The sequence below is a fragment of the Ptychodera flava genome, chromosome 2 (assembly GCF_041260155.1).
Source record: "Ptychodera flava strain L36383 chromosome 2, AS_Pfla_20210202, whole genome shotgun sequence".
NCBI lineage: Eukaryota > Metazoa > Hemichordata > Enteropneusta > Ptychoderidae > Ptychodera > Ptychodera flava.
In genome coordinates, this window is record NC_091929.1 from 46,401,276 (window position 1) to 46,419,579 (window position 18,304).

The following is an 18,304-nucleotide window of genomic DNA, read 5'->3' on the forward strand; positions in this document are numbered from 1 at the left end:
TATCACGTTTGTTCGTCATGCAGTTGCATACAAAGTTAGGATGCATTTTACGCCATCCTGCAAACTATCCAATCAAATAGAAGTGTTCGTCTTGAAGAAATGATCAATTGTCAGCATTATTGCAGGGATTTTTTGTCACGTTTGTTCGTCATGCAGTTGCATACAAAGTTAGGATGCATTTTACAAATATATTTTCTGCCTTAATTTCAGCTGATCAACGGAGGGAAGAAGTGCAAGCTTTGAGAGATTATCGAATTCAATATCATGCTGTAACTCAAAGACCTCTATCGGATTATAAATGTCAGAGCGGTATGTACAACACGGTTTGCATTTAGTTGACTTTCTGCAACAAATTATACATGGTACGATAATCGACATAAAAAATACAAATATTACTTAGATATAATGTAATAGGGCGTCCAGTCACTGTGTTTTATTCATCATTCACGAATTCATAAACGACTGTAGCAGGTAGAACCTTCATGGTTGATGTTCTTGATGCAGTCTTTTTAAAAAAAGAGCTTTCAGTAAAGAGCTTTAATTAGTTAGTAGTTTATCAACTTAGATCCAAACGGATAGTTTCTACAGGGGCAGTTTTATAGCAAAAATTCCCCTCTGTTCAACCATAGTTGTGAGATTGACACCCTCTTTAGATCAGTTTTACTAAGTGCGGCCCTGCATATGAGTATTAATTTAGATCCAAGCGGGTAATTTCTACAAATGTGAAATCGATACCTGACATATTTAAAATCTGAGTCACGTGCACTCGGCTCATTGCCATAGCAATGGCTAGTGGCTCATTGATGCGTATAATTACAGACGTTTACAACTGAATCAACTTTCATAACCATTTAATCCATAATGTCTCATGTATCGTTCAGAGGTGGACTAAATCCTTACTGTTTCTGTATATCTAGTGCCTGATGAAATGTTTTCTGAATAAGATCAAGGGCAGCGACTGTCGTGGACTTTTCTTGTATTTGAGTAAACAACTGTTTGTATGGAACATAGTGTTTATACTTTCCCCGCCTCTTTGCTACTCCTGTTTTTCTTTGTATTACATCAATGACAACTCATGGCACAGGAGTTAAGGCTATCAGTACCAGAACTGTTGGAATAGCTGCTTTGACAGCAGAACTTACAAAGAATTCCATTAGTTATAGAAAGAACCATTATAATATCAATTCTTCCCATTAATTTATAACTGCAATGATAAGCAGAACTAATTTTTTCAATGTAGTTGGCCAACTGTTCATCACTGTAAACAACTGAGTTGTGCATTTTGCCTTTGATGATATATGTAAGGGTTGAAAAAAATAATTGAAGTAATATAGAGATCCGACACACAATATCGCAGGGGAGGAGAAGAAAATATAGAACTCCAGGATTGAGATGATTAAAATTTGGATGATGATGTTTATTTTAGTCATGATGAAAATCTTTTACAGAAGCTTAACCTTTTCTGGATGGCAGCTTATGCAACAGTTCACGCGTCAGCTCACGCAACAGCTCGCAAGTTGATCGGTAAACTAAACAGAGAGTATAACTTATAAAGGAAACGGCTAATGTATTCTTAAAAGAGAAGAATGACACTGATTCCTCAGCACGAGATTTTTTGATTTTGGATGCTAAGATTATACAAAAGAAAGCTGTTTAAGAGACATCAGGCTGCCAAAAGAGAAAGGAAGGTGTTTTAGTGCTTCCTCAATAAAATGTCCGGAAGCTTCTGAATTTATAAGAAAGGTATTTAATAGGGGTGACTCAAGGGGCAGAGACCCGACCTTGTGAGTTTTACATCCGGCTCTGAAGATGTGTTATGATTGAGAGTGCTGCCTGAGGAGCTAATGTCTGGTGATATGGTACGACTCAGAGATGAACTTAGAGTCTTACGATGTGATGCTAGTGGTAATGCACATGACTACCTAAAGTTGATAATCGAAATGAAGTGCTACATGACCTAATTAGTGAGGCGCATGAAAGACTTGCACAGACTAGGTCTCTTCGTGATTCAATTTCCGATCTAAAATAATGACTCAAGCTAAAGCCGACAGAGTCATTCAAATGACATGGTATAACATTCGCTACACTACTTGCTGCCATTGGCATGACAATATCATCAATTGCCCTGGCTGTGACTAAAGACCGGCCTTTGCTCAGCTAGCAGCTCAGGACATAATGATAAGCCAAGCAACGGCCCACCCAAAATGTACACAAAAGCAAAGGAAATTATCAGGCAGTTTGGTGAATGGTTAAAAACCCTAGCTGCAAAAAGTGCTGCTGCAATACCTGGTTTAATCGGCTCCCTTGTCAGTTTTCTATTAAAACAGCAGGATCAGTGGTCGGGTTCGTTGGAGAACAGCTATGGATATTTTTGACAGGTTTAACATTAGTCATAGTAAACAAAATTATGCATTATAGCAACCTCCATCATGTCCGTTGAAAACCATATTGCAAATTTCCTTTTTAAAAATAAAAACCTCTTTGATTCTCTATCAAATGTAATGGTGTAAACTCCGGCGAGTGCATCATCATGTCCTTCGGGCAAATCAAGGTATGAGGCTCAAAGACGATAACCTATATCAAAACATTTAAAATTAGCTTTCGTCAAGGACTGTCATAAGACCAACTTCTTTAAGCGTCTCGAATTCATAGCTGTTTTTCAGGATGCTGAAGACGATACAGATGCCCACACTCCAAGAATATTGGGTCCTTCGACTTATTACTCAGTCAGATGGTAATATTCACATGAAAATGTGATTTGTTTTGAGTATACTATATGCAATACTAGTAAATAAAATACCATGCAATCGGCCATTGTTACCGACTTTCAGCAACCTACATGAGAGGGAACAAAGGCAGAAAGAACCAATCATGTGGTTACTCATAATCCAAGTCAGGCACAGCCATGTGTGATGCTTACATACGGTGTCCAGAGCTGAAAAGTGGAGTAGCTTTTGGTTACAGATACCTTCAATCTTGTTTTTGACCTCATAATATTGGGTCACGAATATAATCAAGTACTTCAAAATATTGCCAAAAAATATAATCAAGTGCATGGTTTTAAATTTGAGCTGGAGAGGACGTATTGATTGTTTTGTACAACCGAGAAACTGGCGAAAAGTTTCCATCAGATGCTACAACCCGACGACCAACAGAACGCATGCAAATGAATTGTTCTATAAAATGGCGGCCTGCATACTGGTATGCACATTCATAACTTGGCAGCCAAAAATGTGCTTGACCTTCGAATTATTTTCTTTTTGAAGTATCACTTTCAGATAAAGTTGTTCCTTGGTGACGTTTGATTTTGTTCCCTCCTCGGAAAGCTCCAAACATGAAAAGCCTCAAAGTCGGCCAGGAGACCAACGTCGGGGCTAGAGACCATTTGCCTTCTGACGTCGGGCAAATTGTCACCTACCCTTGGGCACAAAGTCCCTTGTTTGGGCTATAATATATGTCGATTGTCACCTCTATTGTGCATCTTCGCTTGCAAAGGTCTCTTGTCTGGGGTGCTCGATGTTCCCCAAAACCTGAAGGTAGTTAGTGGTAAGTAGTGGACAAGTGCAAGCGGGTGATGCTCTGTGATGGTGATTAAGGTTAATGGTTCCTCTTGTCTTTTAGCAGTCGCTTTCTACATGAAATGGCCCACTACAGCCAAAAGGCGTCCCGTTTTTTACAGTTATAGCGTCCCGATGTTTCACTACACATACGTGGAGTGCGAATTCAGAGAGTCAATATCACCTCCCGCGTCATGTTGAAAATTTTGCCGTATTTCCTTGCAGCACAGCTAAATATCGATGAAAGAGTAACAGTTCCTATTTCCCGTATATGCTGCCCTTACAATTATAATATTTTGGGACGAATTTCACATGGATATTCAAAAAATACGTAAGTGATAACAGTCATATGCAAAATTAAGTAAAAACGCAGTCAACAGCAATACGATCTTCAACTCGTTATTTCATAAAAATAAGAGGGAAATTAAAAGAAAATAAAGTTTTAGGTACCAGCGAAATGAAAAAGTTAGACTAACTTTTTTTTCAGATTTATTTTTCATTCTACGATGTGTCTCATCAGCTCGATTTCCCATAGGAAACGATGGCGTTTAATGTACTGAACACACTGTTCATGTTTGGAGCTTTCGGAGGAGGGAACAAAATCAAACCTCTCCAGCTCAAATTTTAAAACCATGCACTTGATTATATTTTTTGGCAATATTTTGAAGTACTTATTTGAACTTATTCAAATTTCTCAATCCTGAACCAATGATAGTGAAAAGTGGCACGGTGTTCTTTGATTATTATACAAAATCCTGTGGTTTTAGTTTTTTAAATTTCTCGACGAAACATGTTTTAGTTGCATTCTATTTTTCCGATCGCTGAATTTTTGCTCTTGCCCTCGACAAAACGGCGATTTTACGGCGTTTGCATATGCAGAATCAGGGTCTTATATTGACCCATTTTAATCGGTCAGCGTCTCTAAAATTATAACGACCAAATACCTGTCAGGTTGTTGTAATCTTTACCAAATTTTAGCGAATATCACCTAAGAAAATTCCAGTAACTGCAAAATTAACACAGAAGAGAGGTGAACAGGCGTAGAGTCTCCACTGTAATCGTGCAGTGAACGTTATCGATCGATATTCTTTGGCCTAAACGGATACATTATTGTGTCGCTCACTCGCGTGTTTATCCTCGTTCACAATTGCGCCAAACTACGCCGAGGTGCGCCAAAATGCGCTAAACACGTACGTAAAAGTATCACCAAAATGCAAAAAAAGTGTCATCGATTTAATTTCAGTACAGGAAACAACAGATACCTTGATGTTAAAGTGTAAAAGTAAATATACGGATTAGTGTGAAAATGTTTATGATGTGACCTCAACACACGAGCGGCACCCAAGCAGATTTTCGATCGATAATCTATACAATGTTTGCCGTTGTCAATAGCGACCTACTGAGAGCGCTGTTCGATAGAAATTATGCTTGGCGGAATACTGTACACCAAGGCATATTTTGGGCTGTAGCGGGCAGTTTCAGGCAAAAATTACCAAGAGCTCTTTTTGTAATAGACGATCTTCACCATTCGTTTTGTATTGATTTTCTTGATTGCCGTCGGAATTTGAGATATTTTCAGGTAACAAAAGGGATACAAAGATGCACTGAACAAAGCCAAAGTAGGCCTACCTCCATGTCCTACAGTGGAAACGCAGACGATGTGCCGTCACGTGCGTCGCATACGCTCCATGTCTTATACGATTTAGGCTTTTGAAACCAAAGTCGTCATTTTTAACATCGTAGCTTTGTACGGTTATTTTTGCACAAATTAAAATTTATCACTGTTTTCACAAGCAAAATCTGCCTTATTTACAGTGTGAAATAAACGCTATCATACCTATCCGTAATCCATAACACTAGGTGAAAATTCGTTATAGACTTGTCATAAACATAGACACAAAACTACACAAAAAAGACAGTAAAAAGCACCGGTACATACAACAAAGTCAAAGCCCTGAAGGAAGACAGTATTTTTGTTTTTTTGTATGAAATCAGATCATTAGTTTAACATTTTACTATGTTGGAGCAGTCAGCATACTGATACAATAAGCATATGAATCTTGTACATTTATTCAAATGTCAGTTTCATTTTATATACATAGACATGTTAATACACTTTAAAACTTCAGCTTATTAATACTTAGCTGTCTGTTAAGTTAAAAGCATTTCAAAATGATGTATTAAAATTGACGAAAAAACGATTTTGATACACACAAATAATTAGTTTTCTGAAGTATATATAACTGCGTTCTCGTATAACTTTTTACATCAAGTTTAACTGTCCAGTATTCAGCCTCCAAACATATCCAATGTATGTATACCGTGTATACATAGAGTTGAAAAAAGACATCGAGTCTGAGATATAAATCAATTATTAAAAACTATTTTTTCTCAATATATACCTTTACAAACTCAAAATGTTGTGTTTTAGCATGTTGTACAAAAAATAGCAAGTAACTGTCACCGGACAAAATGAATGATATGCGTTCAGTATATTATAGGGTTATTCACAAAATACGGCCCTATATGGACGAGGGCTCAATGAGTGACGTATTGGACGAGCCGAAGGCGAGTCCAATTCGTCACTCACTGAGCCCTCGTCCATACAGGGCCGTATTTTGTGTATAAGCCTATTATTATACACCCCCCTCCTTTAATCTTCCGTATAAACTAATTCTATGGTAAATTTTGAGGGATGCGGCATGCGCGATATGAGTGGAACGCGCGCGATTACTGCTCCGTTGGCACAAAGCCAATTAATTTTCAGTGCAGCACAAGCAAACTTCGCTGAATGTTTTCAATTTAATTAGTTTTTTAAAATAAAAATCAAATGCATTTAGACTCAGTTTTGTGTTAGCATGTTTTAAACTCATACTACGAATACATTTATTATGTCTATAACTCACCGTAAAATAGTTTGTTTACATCCGATAATCGCTAGGTCAAAGGTCAAACAGGCGCGTCGCGCGTCTCCCGTATTCGGGACTCCGCGTACTATACAAAATACGGAAAGTTATTGGACGGTCAAACTCCCATAGGTTACGGCAGTAGGTGTATAATAATTACGTATATTGATGTATATGGAACATAATATTAATTGCATACGGAACGTATGTCTTTGTATATGGAACATTTCAATACGTCGATATGCGTAGTGTATATCTATGCAGATCATGAGTATACGTAATGCAGATCTTTGCACACCAAGTGTACATACGTACGTGTACACTTAACGTCTTTGACACATGTACATAACAAGTAAATGTGTATATATGGTTGTATATCAAGCATTTTTATCTTTTTTTCTTATGAAAAAACCATGGCATTCCTACATTAATAGATTTTTTCCTAACGAAAAATCATGAAATGCGACAAAATTATTAAAAGTTTTATTACAATTTTTTACTATAATTACAATGAGTGGATAATATAAAAATGTTTTTCATTTTTCATTGAATACCCCACCAAACAATCGAATCTCAACATGTTAAAAACTATACATCATAAAAACGCTTGGGAAACAAAACAGTCTCCCTTTTATACGATCAGCAAAACTTTCAAGTCTAACATCTACTACTCCAAGAATTTCGAAATTTCTCTCCCAGATATCCTTAACCCACCCGTCCGTGTTTTTTATTGCAACGTGAGGACTATAACTGAATATTGAATGGCAATCACTTAATGCAAGTTGTGTAATTGCAACAATATTTTATCTGGGGAATCTCAAATATCGTATATCAAACTGATATGCCTTTCATAACTTTTAGAGAAAATAAGGACTAATACGATGTTTTTATTAAGAGTTAACAGGTTTTCACAAGGGAACTAAGGCAAAGTGGACTGTAGCTTTTAATGCTGACTTCAAATTTATCATAATCGGCACTGTGTACGGTGTTACACTTAAACAGAAATGTGTTAAATCACATATTTCAATCTAGCTTTTACAAACTAGAGACTCATTCTTTGTTATGTCTTTTGTACATGGTGCTAATCTGATCTCATCATGGTGAGCGAGATGATGATAGTCAACGCCATCACGCAAACAAAAGTGTCTCATCAAATAAGCGTCGTCTTCTTTAGGAAATAATCAATTTTCAGCATTATTGTAGAAAGGTTTTGTCACGCCTGTTCGTCATGCAGTTGCATATAAAGTTAGGATGTATTCTTCAAATATATTTTCTGCCTTAATTTCAGCTGATAAATGGAGGGAAGAAATGCCAGCTTGGAGAGATTATCATAGTAAACATCATCATGAAAATCGAAGACCTCCATCGGATTATGAATGTCAGACTGGTATGTAAATACATGTTTACGATTAGTTTACTTGATGCAACAATTAATACATGGTACGATAATATACATCGAAAAAACCCCCAAAAGTACTTAGTTAATATGTAATTGGGCGTCTAGTCACTGTGTGTCACATCTGATTGAGAAATTTGTGCAGTTTTCTCCCAGTATGATGACAGAGGAGAGAACCATCCGGCTTACTATATTAGCCGAAAATCCTTTTCCAGGGAGAGAAATTCACAAGCCAAAGAAAGAAAATGCATAGTAAATGTTTTGGCTGTAAAACGCGTGAATCCTACTTTTACGGGAAGGAATTTGCAGTTAAAACATATCAAAATCCGTTGGCCTGGTTAGATAAAATGTGCAGTAAAAATCGTAGTTTGTTGCGTTATAGTTTGATACTGCAAGAGCATTTAAAATTGAGTATGATATGAATATATAATGACAACGCGTTGTCTAGGATGTAGAGTTCGGACGTACGGTCTTTTGTGAAAGTTCATGAATGATGTACTGAAAGAGCTCTAGTGACCTGACTTACAATTTTTTCAGAAATGCATGTTATACTTTTAATCATATGGTGATAGACAGTTGTTCGCCAAAGGTGCTGCACCCAACTTCGACAGTAGTCTATTTGATGTTTTTTTCTTGAGCAAGTAATATTGTCATTTTATTAATTTATTTCAAAATTTGCTGATTTTCCAAAAGATTTTGCAATACTTTTGATGTGGGTTTCCTGCCTACATCCCAATAAGAATGTAATGGTTCTAACAATATTATCCATGAGCTGTAATTCCTATTCATGAGGGAAGGTAAATCCGTATAGTCCTACATGTATACTGGTCAGAGTCTTTCGCTCACGTCTGGTTAATCATCAGCCTATGTACTGTGCCAAAGTGTAGAATGGAAATAACAAATACTTTAGAATATAGTATTTGCTGTTCCAAGCGTCTAGTAAGCATATAAGAATTTTGACATTTTTTTAGGATTTTTGTTTTTTGTGTGAACTCCGATCATTGGTTTTACATTTTACTATGTTGGAGCAGTCAGCATATTGATACAATAAGAATATGAATCTTATACATTTATTCAAATGTCAGTTTCATTTTAAGAATGTAAATGACAGTCCATTTTATGAAATATAAATGGATATGTCAATAAACTATAAAACTGCAGCTTATTTATACTAAGCTGTCTGATTAAAGCGCAGTGGTCGTCGCGCTGCGCATCCTCCTGAGGGGGTCCCCTCTGTTGTAAACAAATCCAAGAACGCCGCACATGTTACGGGTTGATTGTAATGTTTGCGATATTGCCGCTTGTTAAAATGGCGGCTGATCTGTCACAAGCATACCAACTAACCAAATGTAACACGCAATAAAAGGTCAATTAATCTAAGTTAAATATCTGCTGAATATTGAACAATAATTGCACGCTGGATTGAGATCACATTTGCTCATGATTTTCTTGAATCAGTTGAATGGGGCTCGGCTACTGTTATCGCTCGAGCCATAGTGCTAGACGTACGCATGTACGCATGTATACGCCAACAGACTATCAACAACCGGGCTCTAGTTTTCGACATCGCTAGCAAGGACCAGAGCTTTCATTTCAAGAGGCCCGACAGGAGTACAACAAGTTGTACAAAGACAACAACTCAAACTACAGAAATCTACAGCTCGCAGAGCAATGCCCACTGCAGCAAGAAGCATCTCTGCATCTGTTCCGTTCCGTGGTCTGTATGAACGTCCGTGTCAAACCAGGTATATGGCGCGCTACACTCGGCTGTGGAGAATCAAACTCAACTACAACAAAGTTTACCCCGTTTTGGGGTGCAAACGAGAATTCTGAGAACAGGTATCAAGTCAAGCGAAGGACCTTTCATAGGTCTTCTTGTTATGTGGGGGTTATCTCACTTGAAAGAGGATTCAGACCTACCCGGCAATCAGGAGGTACAACAACGAAGTTTGCCCAGCACCGGTAGGCCTACACCAGCTAGCGGTTGGATCACTGCCATGACCGTGCACAGGCCCGGGGCACAGGATCTCTCGATACGTCCATGCACGGTGTAGCCGTGCAATTTCCTGCCAAATGCCGCGAAAACTCGCTCGTTTTGTCTATTGTTTCCTGACATTTACTATTTCTTACCACGTAATACTAGGAGAAGTAAGACATGGTGATCAACAGTTGGTTGTGGGCCAAGTCGTCGCGGGCCGGCCGGTACGTTGTGGGACCGGATTCTCTATATCCGTGTACGTCAACGCGGTGACCGTCTCCCAACAACATCTCCGTGTCCTGCTCAGGCTAGCCGATCATGGTCTTGAGTGTAATTTTTGTGTTAGGCATTGTGCTTGTTGCTGGTCTACATATATAGGCAATGTTGATCATTTTAGTTATGTATTCTCACTGTACTGTACATAGCATTGTGTATAACCAGCGTGATCGCGCGCGATCAAAGCTTTTTGTTCACTGTGTCTGCGTGCAGTAAACTCAGCGACATAATGTGCTGAGTGTAGTGTCCCAATGTTCGTAGCTCTACACGAGTTTATACCACTGAAGTTCGCTTCCGATCTTAATATTTTACTATTGCATGATGTTGAGTCTTACAAAGGCCTTAACAAAGTGGGGGACTGCTCCCATCTCACTCAGATTGAAGTTGAGAAGACTTATGTTTACAAAAATTTATGTTTATCAACAAAAAAACCACGCAAGCGCGGCGCGACGACCCTGCGCTTTAAGTTAAAAGCATTTCAAATCGATGTAATAAAATTGACGACAAACGATTTTGATACACAAAATAATTGGTTTTCTACGTCTATATAACTGCGTTCTCGTATAAATTTTTACAACAAGTTTAACTGTCCAGTATTCCACTTCAAAATAAATTCAATGTATACATCCATCATGTATGTATACATCCATCATGTTCGTTGAAAAGAATAGTGCAAATTTTCTTAAAAATAAAAACCTCTTTGATTCTCTATTGAGCTGTATTCGTGTAAACTCCGGCGGGTGGAATCATCATGTCCTTCGGGCAAATCAAGGTATGCGGCTCAAAGACGATAATCAATTACAGCAGCCCAAAAGCCCCCCATTTTGTACAGTATAGAGCGTCCAAACTTTTTGCCACACATATGCGAAGTACGCGTGTACTGAGGGTAAATCCACCTTCTTCGTTATGTAAAAAACATGGCCGAATTTTCTCGCTGCAAATGTAAATATTTATTAAAGAGTTGCAGATCCCCATTTCCTTACATTTTGCCCTTTCCATAACACTAGGGCAAAATTCGTAATACACTAGTTATAAACATAAACACAAAACAGCACAGAACAGTCAGTAAAAAGCACCGGTACATTCAAGAAAGCCAAATTCATGAAGGAAAGATTTATGGATCTCTGGCCAAAAGGCAAAGAAGTGATGTCAGGTGTTTCGAAAGTAGTAAGCACATCCTACCCCACTTGTGGCACCTGTCATATATCAATCTGTAAGTCAAATAGGTAGTGGCCACCAACTAAGGTCCATTGTCACTGATGCCATCAGCGATCATTTGTCGAAGAAACGATGCGGTATTTATCTACCAGCTTGTAAAACCTGCCAAGAAAATGCGTTTGAATTTAAAGACAAGTCTTTCTCTGGTTTAACCTTGATTGAAAAGTCTGTAAGAGAGATGGCTATGTCTCTCTAGAAAATCACTATATGAACTGCTTACTCTTGCATATCCAATGAGCTTGGAAATGTATACCCTTAAGCTGGTGAGAGTGGAATATTAATGATGATCTATGGGAAATTGATAATACTAAAGTTAAAATCATCTCTCTTGTCATTCAGCCATGTAGAAAGTAGACCGTTAGAGTCAAATTCAAGGAAAATATCCAGCTATGAAGCAGAAGAGGCCGTTTCTGTAGTTTCTCTAATCTCCAATTCTGGAGGATAAAATCATAGTGAGATAGTCACTGACTTTGGAGTTATTCCTTGGAATAACATCGTCTATGTATCTTAATGTTAAGTTATAAGTTCCAGCTACAGAGACCTTTTTCTGTTTGATTACTTTCCGGATAAATTCTGCCTCGTAAGAGTACAGAAATGAGTCAGCAAGCAAGGAAGCACAGTTAGTACATAGGAATTACTACAATGTTGGAAAATGTGCTCTCCAAATTCAACAAATGTGTGTCGATGAGGAAATCAAGCATACTGATGTTGTATTTCTCGGTATAAAAATCATTAACACAGTTGTGTTTTTGACAAAACATGTAGTATCATACCCTAATACAACAAATTTGTAAAGGTATGAACCGTTTTTGTAGAAATATGCTGGGTTGGTTATGTTTGTCAAGCGTTCCTTAATTTATCATGAGGCATTGTGAAATACAATGTCGAAATATCGAAAGTTCTAATAGATGTTATTTTTGAAACAGATCTTGATTTCAAATTATCCAAGAGTTCCTTTGAATTTTGTAATATGCACATTTGATTTATACCACTGCGAGGAAAGACAAAATCACAGTGTGCCCGAAGTCCCCATTTGATGGCACAAAGAACAGAAGACAGTTTCTTCGATATCTATGTTGTTGAACATTTTGAAGACCCTGCGATAAACCTATCTTTTATGGTGTTTTGTTGTTTTGGTATCCAGTGTATGCTAGGCAACTTATTGCGGTCATCCTCCATTGAAATATTAAAATTATCCATGAATGACTTATGGATTGCCAAACCTTCAGTTTTATTGAACATTGATTGTCTGTCAGTGGAGTTGGTGGAGGTCTTAGTTACACCAAGTTCGGCTATAACACATTTAAAATAATATCTCTTACAGACAAATACAATGTTATTGACGGCATTATCGGCAGGGACGACAACATATTTGTCATGGATATCATTCAGACACTTGACGGCATCCTGATCCTGAAATACAGAATTGAATCTTCTGCAAATATGTGATTTAATACGGCCAATAGGGCCAAGGACTAATTTCCTAACAGATTTGACCCATTCTGACATTGTGTCTAGCTCTACATCTTCCCTTTTAGCCCTTTTCCTGGCATATTCCTCAACAGAGTCCTTTTTTATCTTAAAATTATGGTTCTAGTTGATCCTGCAAGGTTCTCTGAACTTGGGTCGAAAAGATGATATCTTCCAAGGTTGGTGATGTTCAACCAAATTTAGGTCAGTCATTCAGAGCAGTCACTGGATGCAGGTTTCTGAAGGAATTCATCGATTTTTCTAAGTGCCAAAATGCCTTATTGTGCTTGAGTATTTTGTTAAAGATTGTCTTGGTGTACCGATATGACAGAATAGGTACACACTGGTTCTTAAAGTAAACACGTATGGTTAATGTAAGCTTTTTTTGTGAAGTATATTAATGGCATCAATTCCTTTATTTGTAAATGGAAGATCAATCAATCAATCAATGAGAAGAATTTATAGAGCGCAAGTATCCACTATGAAGTAGTGTTCAATGGCGCTGTACAAAGATATGGCAAGGTGTCAGTAGGCTCTTTCGAAGAGATGGGTCTTGATGCTCATCTTGAAATTGTCCAGACTGCAAGACTGCCGTATTTCTAAGGGTAAAATATTCCAGTTAAGTGGAGCAGCACGCGAGAAGGCACGTTCACCATAAGTTTTCAGTCTGCATTGTGGAACATGAAGAAGATCCTTGTCATTTGACCAGATGATGTTCATTATTCATAGTGTTACGTGACAGAAAACGAACAAAAGGTGAACTCAGCAGTTCTGTATAAAAAGAAATGTATTACGAAATAAACTAATTGCTAAGTCAGTGATAGAATACAAACTGTAAAAGTGTACAGACTACTTATCTCAGCTGGGACGGCAAAGCACCAGTCTCAGATTTGTAACAGTCAGTCGGATGAATGATCAGTTCTTTGGCTTGCAGGCTTGAAGTGGCACAAAGTCCACAGTATAAATCCAGCGTTTGCTGTTAAGGTCTTGAAACAAAACTGCTGGAGTTTCCAAAGACTTGAAGTAACACTCAAGGGACAATCCCAAAAAAGTCTGACTGTAAGCTGTGCACGTCCCTACTTATACCCATGTGCTTACATAAGAGCATATAAGAACAATATAGAACTTTTATTGACATGCTAATTTCTGTTCTAAAATTATCTATCTTACATAACTAATTAAATTTCCATAACATTCTAAACACCACTAATTGAATTCAAGATTGTAAGGTCGTTAAAGGCAGTGACTTTGAGAATGTTTTAGATTAATTCAGGGGTTTCATTAAGAGTGGCAGCCGGCGAAATTGATCTGTTACCTTCACGATTTCGCCGGCTACTTTTTTGAGAAACTTTGAACTCTTTCATAGCTAAAATATTTTTTACCTTCTGAAATGATACGGACAAGTTTCACAAGCTGTGTAACCAAATTTTCAATGGCTTTTATTTGAAACAAAATTCAGAAGACGAGCGACTAATATGATCGCCTTGTACTACGATGCTGCACAGTCTTGCGTGTACTGCCTCAATAAAAATGGGAATTGCAACGGACGATTCTATTTGCTACTTGAATTGATGATTCCTATGTGGTTACCTTAATATACGCCAATGAAAACGGCACACTACATCTGTCGGCCGTCGTTAGCTAAACTCAAAATGGTCGATGAACAAATGAAGACGGAAGCGATCGCGAGGTCAAGCTTCGCTGTACGATCTTCGGTTTGAAATGGACCAAGACAAGCATACACCAGGACTCCTTAGGCCAATTCAAACTCCGAACAATTTTCTCAAAATGAAAGAAATATTTATCAACATCCTTTTCTTGGAAAGGGGGAAGTAACCTGAAATGCTTAGTGATGTCAAAACTGTCTGAAACGAAGAATTTACCTGACTGTCCAAGCTCTAAAGGTTTCATTTATACCTGTAGTCGAACCTCTGCTAAATCTCTTTACTTTTCTTTTTCCTCCCTTTCTTTCTCTCTTTGTCTTTCTTCCATTGCAATTACTTTTCTCTCTGTCTTTCTTCCATTTCTAATCTTTCTCGTCTTTCCTTCTCTCTCTGTATTTCTTCCTTTTGTAACTTTTCCTTTTCTAATGCCTGTCTCTGTATTTCTAGTTTTCTTAGTTCAAAGGTATACTCGGGCTCATAATATTTTAAGATGGATTCTTCAAATTAGCCTAAATTATTTAAATGTTTTGCAATATTGTATTTTCCTCGTGTGCATAGATCTTTTGACTTCAATTTTAAGTAAATTGGCCATTGCTATGAAGTTGTCTTTTCTGTGGGAATCAAATGTGTCCTGATCAAGGCCATCCATAAATTATTCAGGCTTGAATTCCACCATGATTAAATGTCGCTGAGTTGACAATGTACAGTAGTTTTGAAAAGGCTGGAACATAGTGTCAAACGGCTCAAAATATTCGGCACCCGGACGAGCCCCCAACTTTGTTACGTGACAGAAAACAAACAAAAGGTGAACTCAGCAGTTTCCATATAAAAAGAAATTTATTACGAAAAATAAAATTAATAGCTAAGTCAGTGATAGAATACAAACTGTAAAAGTGTACAAACTACTTATCTTAGCAGGGACGGCAAAACTCCACTCTCAGAGTTGTAACAGTCAGTCGGATGAATGAACAGTCCTTTGGCTTGCAGGCTTGAAGTGGCACAAAGTCCACAGTAAAAATCCAGCGTTTGCTGTGAAGGTCTTGAAAAGTCTTGAAATTAATACTGCTGGAGTTTCCAAAGACTTGAAGTAACACACAAGGGACACGATCCCAAAATGTCTGACTGCAAGCTGTGCACGTCCCTTTTTATACCCATGTGCTTACATAAGAGCATATAAGAACAATCTTTTATTGACATGCTAATTACTGTTCTAAAATTATCTCTCTTACACAACTAATAAATTTCCAGAACATTCCAAACACCACTTATTGAATTCAAGGTTGTGAGGTCGTTAAGGGCAGTGACCTTGAGAATGTTCTAGACTAATTAAACTCAGGTCATGAATGTGTGTGAAAATGACCTACATAAAAATAGGGTCTGAACCAACAGGCTAATATAGTCTGTACAGTGCCATATCAGCAATAATACTGACGAGTCTGTACGGTTTTCTTGTTTGGCTCTGTCAAAGACAACCCAAATGCGGAGGCATGCAATCTTCTCAAGTCCTTGATGAAAAGAGCAAATACATAAGTATGAATAAATATGATGGAGACTTAAGGCTTCTGTAAAAATGGAAGCATTTCATGAAATTTGTAATGGCAGTTGGAAATAAATGTGTTTAATTTAGGCTTATGGTAACGCCTATGTCCATGATTATGTCTACTACGGACTGAAGACTAAAGGAGGCCCATCACATTCACTTCTGAGCAACCAGGACTTGTGAGATTGCCTGTGTCTTTGATGTTATCATTACAACCATAAACATTGGGTTTGGTGTGTAAGTCGGTACGTCTCAATCCGAATCTGTATATCTGCGTAAAACACTACACATACAGAACGCACACAAGCACTCAACATGCTCTTCTTTCTCTGCCTGTGCGTTGTTTGCATTCTCCTTATGCAGACTCCGCTCTCCAGTCAACTGCTGCACGCTGTTTCACTAACTTCTCCTCAGCTGATAAGCATGCGCATTTAGGTTCATTGCTCTTTAAATCAGTCACACGCTGGGTTGGTCTCTTTTATGCACTCGCAAAACTCGAACGTTTCAATATGAAAACAAACTCACTTAGACAGAAATGAATGTTTTCGCAAAAGACTTGATCCCTAAACTTAGAATGGAAATACATATTCATAATGGATATAGGTCACTCTGCTCTCTGTTCTGGTAAAGTGACTGATTGTTTACTTGTGTGGCCGTGATAGTGGCTAACTGCTTCACTTGGAATATGGAATGCGGTTTCACGTCGTTCTCAATTGTAATTGCTTCAATATTGTTAGTTTTTTCAAATGTAGTAATACTTGATGTGAGCGTTGCAAAGATGTAATTTACACGAGAAGATATTCGAGAACATAGCTGAAAGAATTTGAACAGTGAGTTGACTTGTTTACTAAAATACTAGCATCCATTCCATCATATGCGGTTAGGGTTAGGGGTTATTGGGGATGGCGAGTTGAATTTGTTCCAATGCAAATGTAACACTTGACATTTCAACACTGTGTCAACATGTTATTTGATCATAGACATAATGAACCAGTAAAAAGTTTTCACAAAAGCTGAATGGTGGGAAGATATTTCTGTACATGCCAGAACTTTCGATATATCTAATCTATGTCCGCTCGCCCTGTGCAATGATAACATTGCATTATATTCAATGGAAGGTATGTCGTACCGTATGGTATATAGATTAATTCTGTAATATCTCTACATGGTGTGACAATGTGGTGTTGTATAATTAGTGGTGTACAATACAGGTATATACCTATGATACTAGTTGTATAGGCGTTTTTAGAAAATTAATGTATAGAAACACCTTTAATGGTCCCAAAATTCTGACAATTGTGATTCTTAACTCCTCTTAAATCAAATATTACAGTTGATCCTTTCCAAAGAAAGTATGTAGTGCATAAAAGAATATATCACATGTTGTGAATCACGTGTGATTTATCAAATTACGGCCAAATAATAACTCTCAGCATAATATCCCAATGATATTGATATGCATTGTATAAAAACACTGGACAGATTAACTTTTGACATGTATTCAAAGTGTGTGATAATATTTTTATCAAGTTACTCTGTTAACTTTAAATGATGAAAATATAAAGTGAAGAGATAAACTGTGGTAATACTAATTATTGCATTTTTACTTCCCATAACATCAATGTTAAAAAATAGTAATATATTCACACATACATTTATGCAAATATGTATAAGAAAATATAGTCCCTGTTGACAGCATATTTCTGTGTCTGAAATGTCCATTTTCATATATTTTAAGAGAACATGTACACATTAACAGAACGTCACAGCCTCATTGCATGATCCGTTGGTATAGAAGTAATTTTCACTTGCTAAAGAAAGCCAACTGCAGTGTATCATGAAAATATCTTCTATACCCTACAGATCATGCAACGAGGTAGTGGTTTGTAAGTGGCAAAGTCAAATAACTTATTGGTTCTCAAACATTTATCATGATACTGTGTATGTTGAAACCTCAAATGATATATTTTCATACATTTCCAAGGAGTAAAAATAATTTTTGGTCAACTGTTAACTGTTGTCTGCAATGTTGGTGTTTGTATAAGGTGCCAGGCTGAATCATGCCCCATTAGTAATTCCGAAATTTGTATTAGAAAGCTGTTAATGTTGAAACTTCAAATGCACATATTATACTAAATTTGTTACGGTGTGATATGTTTAGAAATTCTGCAGCAAATTTCATGAAACTTTTACAGATGTTGATGTGTAAGTACCCAAATATTGTGCAAACAGTAGTAACATGTAAATCAAGTACTAATTTGCATGTAATGACACCTTAACTAAATTTACTCGAGTTTGA

At 37.3% G+C, this 18,304-nt stretch overlaps 1 long non-coding RNA gene across 1 annotated transcript in view; it reads left to right on the forward strand.

Annotated features, from left to right (window-relative positions):
* The first annotated feature begins 209 nt into the window (after positions 1–209).
* Positions 210–18,304, forward strand: part of LOC139122508 (uncharacterized) — a 60,176-nt gene continuing 42,081 nt past the window's right edge. Inside the window, exons 1-2 of the long non-coding RNA XR_011549492.1 lie at positions 210–309; positions 7,752–7,850. This is a non-coding gene — a long non-coding RNA (uncharacterized lncRNA). The remainder of the gene's footprint in view (positions 310–7,751; positions 7,851–18,304) is intronic.